Genomic DNA, 8,642 nt, shown 5'->3' with positions numbered 1-8,642 from the left:
AATTTAACACCTCAATAGTGGATGAGTTATAGGAAGGAGAATTATAAAATCATATTTAAAAAAATAAGTTGATTACAAAATTCAGATATGCACACAAATTACTCTTGTGAAGCTCTGGCAATGGTTGAAAAGACAGAAATATGCGGAAACTAAAAAATCGAAAATAGGTTGAACAATTGAGCTGTAATTTTGTTTTCCTCGTTAATTAGTGACTCACATAGTAGACATTTATGTATTCTTCTTATAAATAGAGAAGCGTCTTAGAAGTCTTAATAATGTGTCCTGAGAAGAGCATTGTTTTCAGTCTAGATAACAACAAAAAAGTTAAAACAAAAATAAAAGGTTTACTTTGCTAAATACATATAATCAGCACTTTGAGTTATTGAAAATCTTACACATGGGTGCTAACTTCCAAATTTATTCTTCACCCATACTGTCTTCACCATACTGGAGTTACCAGAGGAAAGATCTGCAGCTACCTCATTTCTTGCCTCTTCAGAAGAAAGAATTCGACTGAGGAGTATAAGGCAGAAGAAGAGACCCAGGTGAGTTTCAGAGCAGGAGTGGAAGTTTATCTAAAAAGGCTTTAGAACAGGAAAGAAAGGAAGATATGCTTGGAAAAGACCCAAGCAGGCATGTGAAGGTTAAGTGTCTGAAGGTCAGGTGTCTCGTTTAACTGTGATTCTAGGACTTTATAGGCTCTCCTGTTTCCCATGATTCTTCCCTTAGGCTGGGCTGCCCGCATGCGCACTGCCCTTCTTACCATTGGGAAGTGACAGCATGCAAGTGAGAGCCTCCCAAGTAACTGGGATTACAGGTGTGTGCCACGCTTGGCTATTTTATTTATTTATTTATTTGGTGTTTTCAGTAGAGACAGGGTTTCACCATGTTGGCCAGACTGGTCTGGAACTTCTGACCTCAAGTAATTCACCCACCTCCGCCTCCCAGAGTGCTGGGATAACAGATGTGAGCCACCGTTCCTGGCCGCCATTTTGTCTCCTAATGCACATGACCAGGAAGTTGCTTCTCTCTGGCATCTCTGTTCAATTAAGACTTTTATGTTTATAGCTGTGGATTATCAGGAGACTGTCTTTCCCTGGCGCCTTTGTGCCGGCTGCTGAATTATTATTTTTGGAGAGACAGTGTGATAATTGTCAAACCATCACTTGACATTCCTAGTGGGTAGGGGAGAAGAGCCTTCTCCTCCCCCTGCTCATGCCTATCTACCTACCTGTAACAATGTATTGGGGAGTATAGACACAGACTACCATAACATTAATGTCAGTTCTTTCACTTATTTGTAGGATACAATAATTGCAGCATTTGTCTCTATTTGATTTTCTACATTTAAAAAATGATGGCACTCTTCTTTAAGTGCTGGGCATGAAATATTTAATATTATGTTCCATTGCTCATATTTACGATTATGGTGAACAAAAACAGAGTATGTGGTAAGGCAGCATTAGATAGATGCAGTTTATCTTGGAGATGTTACTAATAAGCAGGTCCATTCTTCTTACAGAGAAATTATCCATCTTAGGTAATAACACAGCTGTGTTTTAGTAAAACTTGTGGGGGAAAAACACTTAGAAGTGCAGTGGTATCTCAGACATATCATTATTGTAAACAACTCGGTGCAATCTCATTTAATGACACATTATAATCGTCTATAGCTTTGTATCTTTCTGTTGAGGTCTCAACACAATGTCCTGTGCTAAAGTAGAGGCTATGTAAGCTTGGGGACCCCTGTCCTTCAATCCTAATGTTAATATAATACAGTATTACTATCATTACCGTATCTTCATCTCCCTCTCTTTTCAGATCCCTCCCCAGTATAATCTTTTAATCTTCTTTTTTTAATTTGCTTCTATCTGCAATTTTCTATAATTCCAAAATAAGCCTAAGTAGACAACTTTATTCAGAGGGGCTTAGGAAATTACTTTGGATAACATTGCTTAAAAGGAAAAAAATGAAACAAATTCAATTATTTTGAAAAATTATTCCATACTTCTTATTTAAAGCATCTTAAGTATAAGAGAAAGTAAGTGAATGTATATTAGTCAATATCTAAGTTTAAATAGAAAACATTAAAATGGGAAATGTTAAAATAATTGAAATCAATATGATTTAGACCTATGCATTACATAATCTATTAATCTACTTTGAAATAGCCATTTTGTAACATATGGCTTTAATAATATACAGAAAAGTTCTCATGCATAAAACTAGCTGAGAAAATTTGAAATATGTTCTTTTATTCAGTTACTAGAGGAAAGAGAATGTGAGCTTCCTGTACCACAATTTATTTTAGAAGATAAGTGGCACTTGGAGATTTATCACGTAAATGTGTTTAACAAAGATTTCACATTAAACACTCAGATGGAGTAATAGAAGTCTATTAGAAGATGATTATATGTTAATCACCTAAGTTTAAAAATTTTATCAAGTTTAAAATCCATTTCTTATCTAGGCCAATAAATTGCTGTTTTGAAAAGCAGGCCATTCTTCACTTTTTTTTGTTCTCATTACTTTTTTTGTTCTCATTACTTCTTAAAATGTGTCACATCAAGTGCTTCCTCAAAGACTTGGAATTTTTTTTTAAAAAAGATAATGGTTACTTTTCACAAACTTTAAAATAAGTTCAAAGGGCACTGTGATAACATAATAGACTTTTCTATTTGAATGCATTTCATAAAATGTGGTCTTAAATTTACTGGAATTCGCTTATAGTAATGTCAACGAAGCAAAGCCAATTTGATTTATTCAGTAAACATCCATTCAAATTAGACAGAAACATTTGGTAAAGAAAATATATTAAAGATGTATATAAAAATAAGTTGAAAATAAAAACTTTCTCACTTTTTTATAAGACATTTTGTATTTTTGAAAAATTGTGAGAGTATTTTATACTATTTGAATCTGTATGAATGTATACAGAATAATGTGAAAAATTTTAAAGTATACTAATTAGTCACGTTTTCAAAACCAAAGCTTTTCTTTGTGCTCTTTTAAGGTTATGCAGGGGGATAGTTTTTATTCTCTAGTTTTGGTTAAATGGGCTTTATTTCTTTTTGTAACAATCCCCGATTTGAAATAAATGTCCAAGGCCTTCCAGGAAAATATCTCTAAAAGAAAAATCTGAGGAAGGCTTAGACAGCAGATTTCTAACCCTATCTTTTTTTTTTTTTTTTTTTTTTTTTACATAATTTGCTAAGTATTTATGTGGTTTTTCAGGGATGCTCATAAGAAAAAATCTTAATGCTATTTAAAGAAAAGTGAGAAGCATTTACATGGGATTGTGTGTTTTCGTTCTACAAATGGAAAAGCGTAAAAGACAGAAGTTATGTATAAAGCAATGATAATAAATAAAGACATTTTTATTGAGAGCTCTTCTTTGAAGGAATTGTTGTGTAGCTGTTAGTAGAAACATTGTATGGGATGTGAAAGGGTAAACAAAAATAAACATAGGAGAGGAAAATTATCAGAAGAGGAAACAAGATAGACTTCTACAAGAAGAGAGATAAATAATGAAGAGCAAACCAAGAAAGGTAACGAATAAAATCAAAGAGAGAGAGAGGTAAATAATTCACTTTACATGCAAGAATAACAGAATAGATCACCACAAAATAGAAATTAGGATACTTTCTAATATTTAAAAGAGAGGTTGGCAGAGGATGAAAAAGAAACAATGAAAGAAAGGCTGATAGCCAAAGTGGAAGGTTATATGTGTTTTGACCACAAAATAAAAAATCTGAGAATGTGCAGTGCTTATAATTGGGGAGAATATGAGTATCTAGGACAAAAGGCAGGAATAATGAGCAAAACTATTAGGAGGTGTGACAGAATGCTGTTGGGAAAAGACATGTGAGTAAGTAAAAGTGGGCACAAGAGAGTAGATTAGACAGAGATAACCAAAGTATGCTTTCCTTACAGGTTAAATACTGCCAGTTATTACATTTTTAAAGGATTTTAAACAATTTTCCTTTTAAGAAGACAAGAAAAGAGAAATAGAATAGAGTACGCATGCCACAATAGAAAATGCTAGATTAGACAGAGATAACCAAAGTGTGCTTTCCTTACAGGTTAAATACTGCCAGTTATTACATTTTTAAAGGATTTTAAACAATTTTCCTTTTAAGAAGACAAGAAAAGAGAAATAGAATAGAATATGCATGTCACAAAGTCTGTACTTGGCTTACACAGCTTAACATACTATCCGATTCTTTACAAAAAAATGTTTGCCAATCCTTGGACTAGCAGTGAAGGAAGTGGTGTTAAAAGCAGATGAGAAATAAAGTAAGGTTGTCAGGACGTGATTGCAGTTGATGAGTAGTCAGACAATGATTAGATATATGTTGTTCAAATGATTTTTATCTTGTAGGAGAACATTACACTGGCTGTTTTGCCTTTTGAAAATGCAAAAGAAAATGGCTCATGCATACTACACACAGTTGAAAGCAAAGTTTCTTCTAGAATTGAACATTTTTATAAAATAAGTAAATTCTAATTAAATTACCACACTTTCCTCCATAAATACCCTGCACATTAGAAAGGAGGGAAGGAGGGTGTGGTTTTGTTTTTGTTTTTGTTTTGCTAATGTTCCTTTCTTTAGTTTTTAAAATTTTAAACACATTTATTACCTACCTCATTGTTCTGGAAAAATCAATGAACTACACCATGCCATATAGGGCATCTAATTATTCCAAAGTTGACAAGTCTATATATAAAATCAACTCTTCAGATTCCCACATGGATAGGTGTGTGACACAATCCTAAAAGAGCTAGTTATTTGTGATATGTCATTTCTTTCTTATAAAGGTGATTGTACTTGCTTTATATAATCAATCACTTATACATTCTCTGTATTTACTATGAATGGTTCAATTTTGAAAACTAGTCTAAGAAGCTTGGATTAGGGTTGTGGGACACTTATGTTTTTAAAAGCCATGATTTGTAACGGTTGCCAAACTCTACAGTGGTAATACTTCTACTACAACCAATATCAGGCATAGTGCCCCTGAATATAAAGTTGGGAAAAGATTTGCACAATCACTTTTGCAACCCAATAGGAACCAGCCCAGCGCGGTACTGGTTTAAGGTCTTGATACTTTTTAAGCATTGATTTAAAAAATCTGAACCTATTCCTAGAAAGCAGCGGTTTGGTCTTCTTGTTTTTGTCAGAATGGAGTCGTTTCTATGGGATCAATTTGCCCCACCATGATATAGGCTTGAGGCTAACTACGTTGTATGGAGAAATTGAGTTAAAATGTGAAATAGTTTCCAAAAGAAATTTCAGTTTTCTGAGATATTAGATTGGGAGTTGAACTTCAAACACAAATAGCAAGCTTACTACTGGTCTTTTAGACCCTGACAAATGTGATCATTGCACTCAGTTATCAATTCCTGTAAAGTTTCTCTTTGATCTGAATGAATATGCTCATCATAAATATGAATTTTTTATGTTTCATAAATATTCAATATTAAATTGAATAGTTCTCAATATTTACACTCAATTTCACGTGTAGTAGGGGAACAACTTCACAGCAACAAAGGGTTCCAATACATTTATGTTTTCTTAAAATATAAAAATAGATGACAGGCACCATTTTACTGAAATTTGAACAGTTTAAAGTGCCTGTGTTCAAACAAGAACAACATATGATAATAACAGAGCTATTGATATACATGCCGGGTAACATTTTGGAAATCAAAACGATAAGAGAAAAATGAATCTTTGCTGTAGACAGCTGAACAAGTTTCGGATATATGTGATTTCTTGTGCAGAAACCTTGTAATATCATGAAATTTCTGTATTTAAATAAGTTGTTAATAAAAACAGTGGAAGCATTATATGGCATATATATAATAGTTATTTCAAATTATCTTAGTAAAAAAATCCTTTTGCCAATATCACATTATAATGCACATATAAACTTTTACCTCCAATGAGAGAAATTAAAGACATAGTTACTGTCCAGGGATGAAAAATACACTTGACAGGGAATATTACAGTTCCATGGAATAACAAAACTACAAGGAAAGCACTGTATATTTCTGATATTCAAAGATCAGCTCTATTGTTGAGTAGTACATAGTGTAACTAGAAACATAATACAAATTGGGTAGTTGTTCACTGCAAAAGTGACCAATTTTCACTGATATCTTGTATGCCTCAAATGTTCTCAGAAGAGAGAAAACTTATGGTAATTATCTGAGCTACATGTCAGGCCTAACTAATTATTGGAATTACAATACAAAAATTACTTGAGTTATCTATACAGTAGTACCTGATGAAGTACAGAATAATTAGATCAAGGGATTTTTACATATTTATTTGTAAGCTTTCCCTATTGTGCAAATATTTGCAGCCATGTTGACAACTGCAGAATTATCACTAATTAATATTGATCCTGATGCTGATTTTGATGATATTGATGTTCTCTATTCATCATTATGCTCCTCAAAACTGTGGTCTCTCCAAACAGTCAAATTAGGAGATACAATTTTAAAATGGGGTAATACTCTAAAATCACTTTAAAAGCAAATGGCTCAAACTCTGAAACTAGATTGAGTGGAATGCAGAGCCATGTAATTAAATTCACATGTCCAGGGGACTACATTCTGAAAAAAAGGTCAAAAACATTACCTCAAAGAAGCTATTCATTCCTTTTATCAGATTAAATATCTCAACTGAGAAAATGAGCACTGATTTCACCAATGTTAAAATTGTTATGAGGATGTTTCATCTTTCACATTTCTTAGCTCCACTGAAAAGCATAAATGAAGCTTAGTATTTTAAATCTTTTCTCTATTGTCGAAAGTTTGCTGTGTTCTTAATTGAAAGGAGCAAAACTGAACCAATGAATTTGATAGTGAACAAAAGATGAAAAGATGAACCAAACGATGTGTTTCTAAAAATGAATAGGTTGTAACCTTAATCAGTAATCTGTGGACACAAGTTATGGAAACTGAGAAGTATGACCTAGTAGGTCATATGAGATGGTTTTTAAAGCTCAGAATTATGCTAAACTTGTCTTTTCTCTATTAAAAAAATACATAGATTTCTTCAGTTATCAGCCTTTAACATGTGCAATCTTTTTCTGTGACTCTTTCACCTTGAATGGCTTACATTTCTATAGTCTTAGGTGTTTGACTAAGCCTAGCATTATGTTTTTAGTTTGGTCATGTATAGCTCAGATGTACCATAAATAGCCAGGGTTCTCCAGAGAAACAGAATCAACAGGATATAGAAAGATACACAGAAAGAGGTTTATTGGCTGGGCATGTTGGTTCATGCCTGTAATCCCAGCATGTTGGGAGGCCAAGGCGGGTGGATCACAAGGTCAGGAGTTCGAGACCAGCCTGGCCAACATGATGAAACCCCATGTCTACTAAATATAGAAAAAAAAAAAATTAGCCGGCTGTGGTGATGTGCACCTGTAATCCCAGATACTCGGGAGGCTGAGGTAGGAGAAATGCTTGAACCCAGGAGGCGGAGGTTTCAGTTAGCCAAGATTGCACCATTGCGCTCCAGCCTGGGTGACAGGGCGAGACTCTGTCTCAAAAAAAAAAAAAAAAAGAAAGAGATTTATCATGAGGGATTGACTCATGTGTTTATGGATGGTGGCTGAGAAATTCCACTATCTGCCATCTATAAGCTGGAGGCCCAGGAAAGCAAGTGGTGTAGTTCCAGTCCAAATCTCCAGGCCTGAGAACCGGGAGAGCCAGTGGTAGAAGTCCCAGTCCCAGTCTGATAACATAAAAACCAAGGAACACCAATGTCCTTGAACAGGAGTAGATGGATGTCCCAGCATAAGCAGACAGAGTAAATTCCCCCTTCCTCTGCCTCTTTGTTCCCCTCATGGCTCTCAACACTCTGGAGGTTGCTCACCCACAGTAGGGAAGATGATCATCTCTACTCAGTCCGCTAATTCAAATGCTGATCTCTTGTGGAAACACCTTCAATGACACTTAGAAATGATGTTTTACCAGCTATGTGTGCATCCCTTAGCCCAATTTATCACATAAAATTAACCATCACAATAGTAAATGTATGCTCTTGAAATATAAGCTTTACACACTTCATCAATAATATTTTTAAAATAAGAGATTATATCATCACAATGTGATAAAACATTCCAGTTATTTTCCTTTTTTAGTGTGAACGTTTAACAAATTATATTGATTCATATTAGAATGTTATACCTGTCTGAATTTCTCATGGGGGAAGAACCACTTGCTCTTGACATATTGTATTAGGCAGGGCTCTCTTGAGAAAGAGAACTAATAAGAGATAGAGACAGAGACCGAGCTACAGAGATAGAGATAGCTAGCTAGATAAAAATTTTAAGAAATTGGCTCGCACAATTACAGAGATCTGTAAGATGCGTCAGCAAGACAGAGACCCAGGAAGGCTGGTGGTGTAGTTCTAATCCAAAGGCTGGCAGGCTTCAGATTTAGGAATGGCCGATGATTTAGTTCAAGGCTGAAGGCAAGAAAACACTGATACTCCAGTTGAAAGGCAGTCTGGCAGCAGGGATTATCCTTACTTGGAGGAGGGTCAGCCTTTTTGTTCTATGCAGGCTTTCAACTGATTGTATGTGGCCCACTCAGATGAGCAAGAGCAATCTTCTTTATTAAGT

The 8,642-nt window shown here is 34.5% G+C and overlaps 1 long non-coding RNA gene across 1 annotated transcript in view; it reads left to right on the top strand.

The window, feature by feature from the left end:
- Positions 1-764: 764 nt before the first annotated feature.
- LOC129529288 (uncharacterized) overlaps positions 765-8,642 on the top strand; it is a 52,784-nt gene continuing 44,906 nt past the window's right edge. Inside the window, exon 1 of the long non-coding RNA XR_008674756.2 lies at positions 765-817. This is a non-coding gene — a long non-coding RNA (uncharacterized lncRNA). The remainder of the gene's footprint in view (positions 818-8,642) is intronic.

The sequence above is a fragment of the Gorilla gorilla genome, chromosome 22 (genome assembly GCF_029281585.2).
Source record: "Gorilla gorilla gorilla isolate KB3781 chromosome 22, NHGRI_mGorGor1-v2.1_pri, whole genome shotgun sequence".
In the NCBI taxonomy this organism is placed as follows: domain Eukaryota; kingdom Metazoa; phylum Chordata; class Mammalia; order Primates; family Hominidae; genus Gorilla; species Gorilla gorilla.
This window is presented reverse-complemented; position numbering and strand designations above follow the sequence as displayed.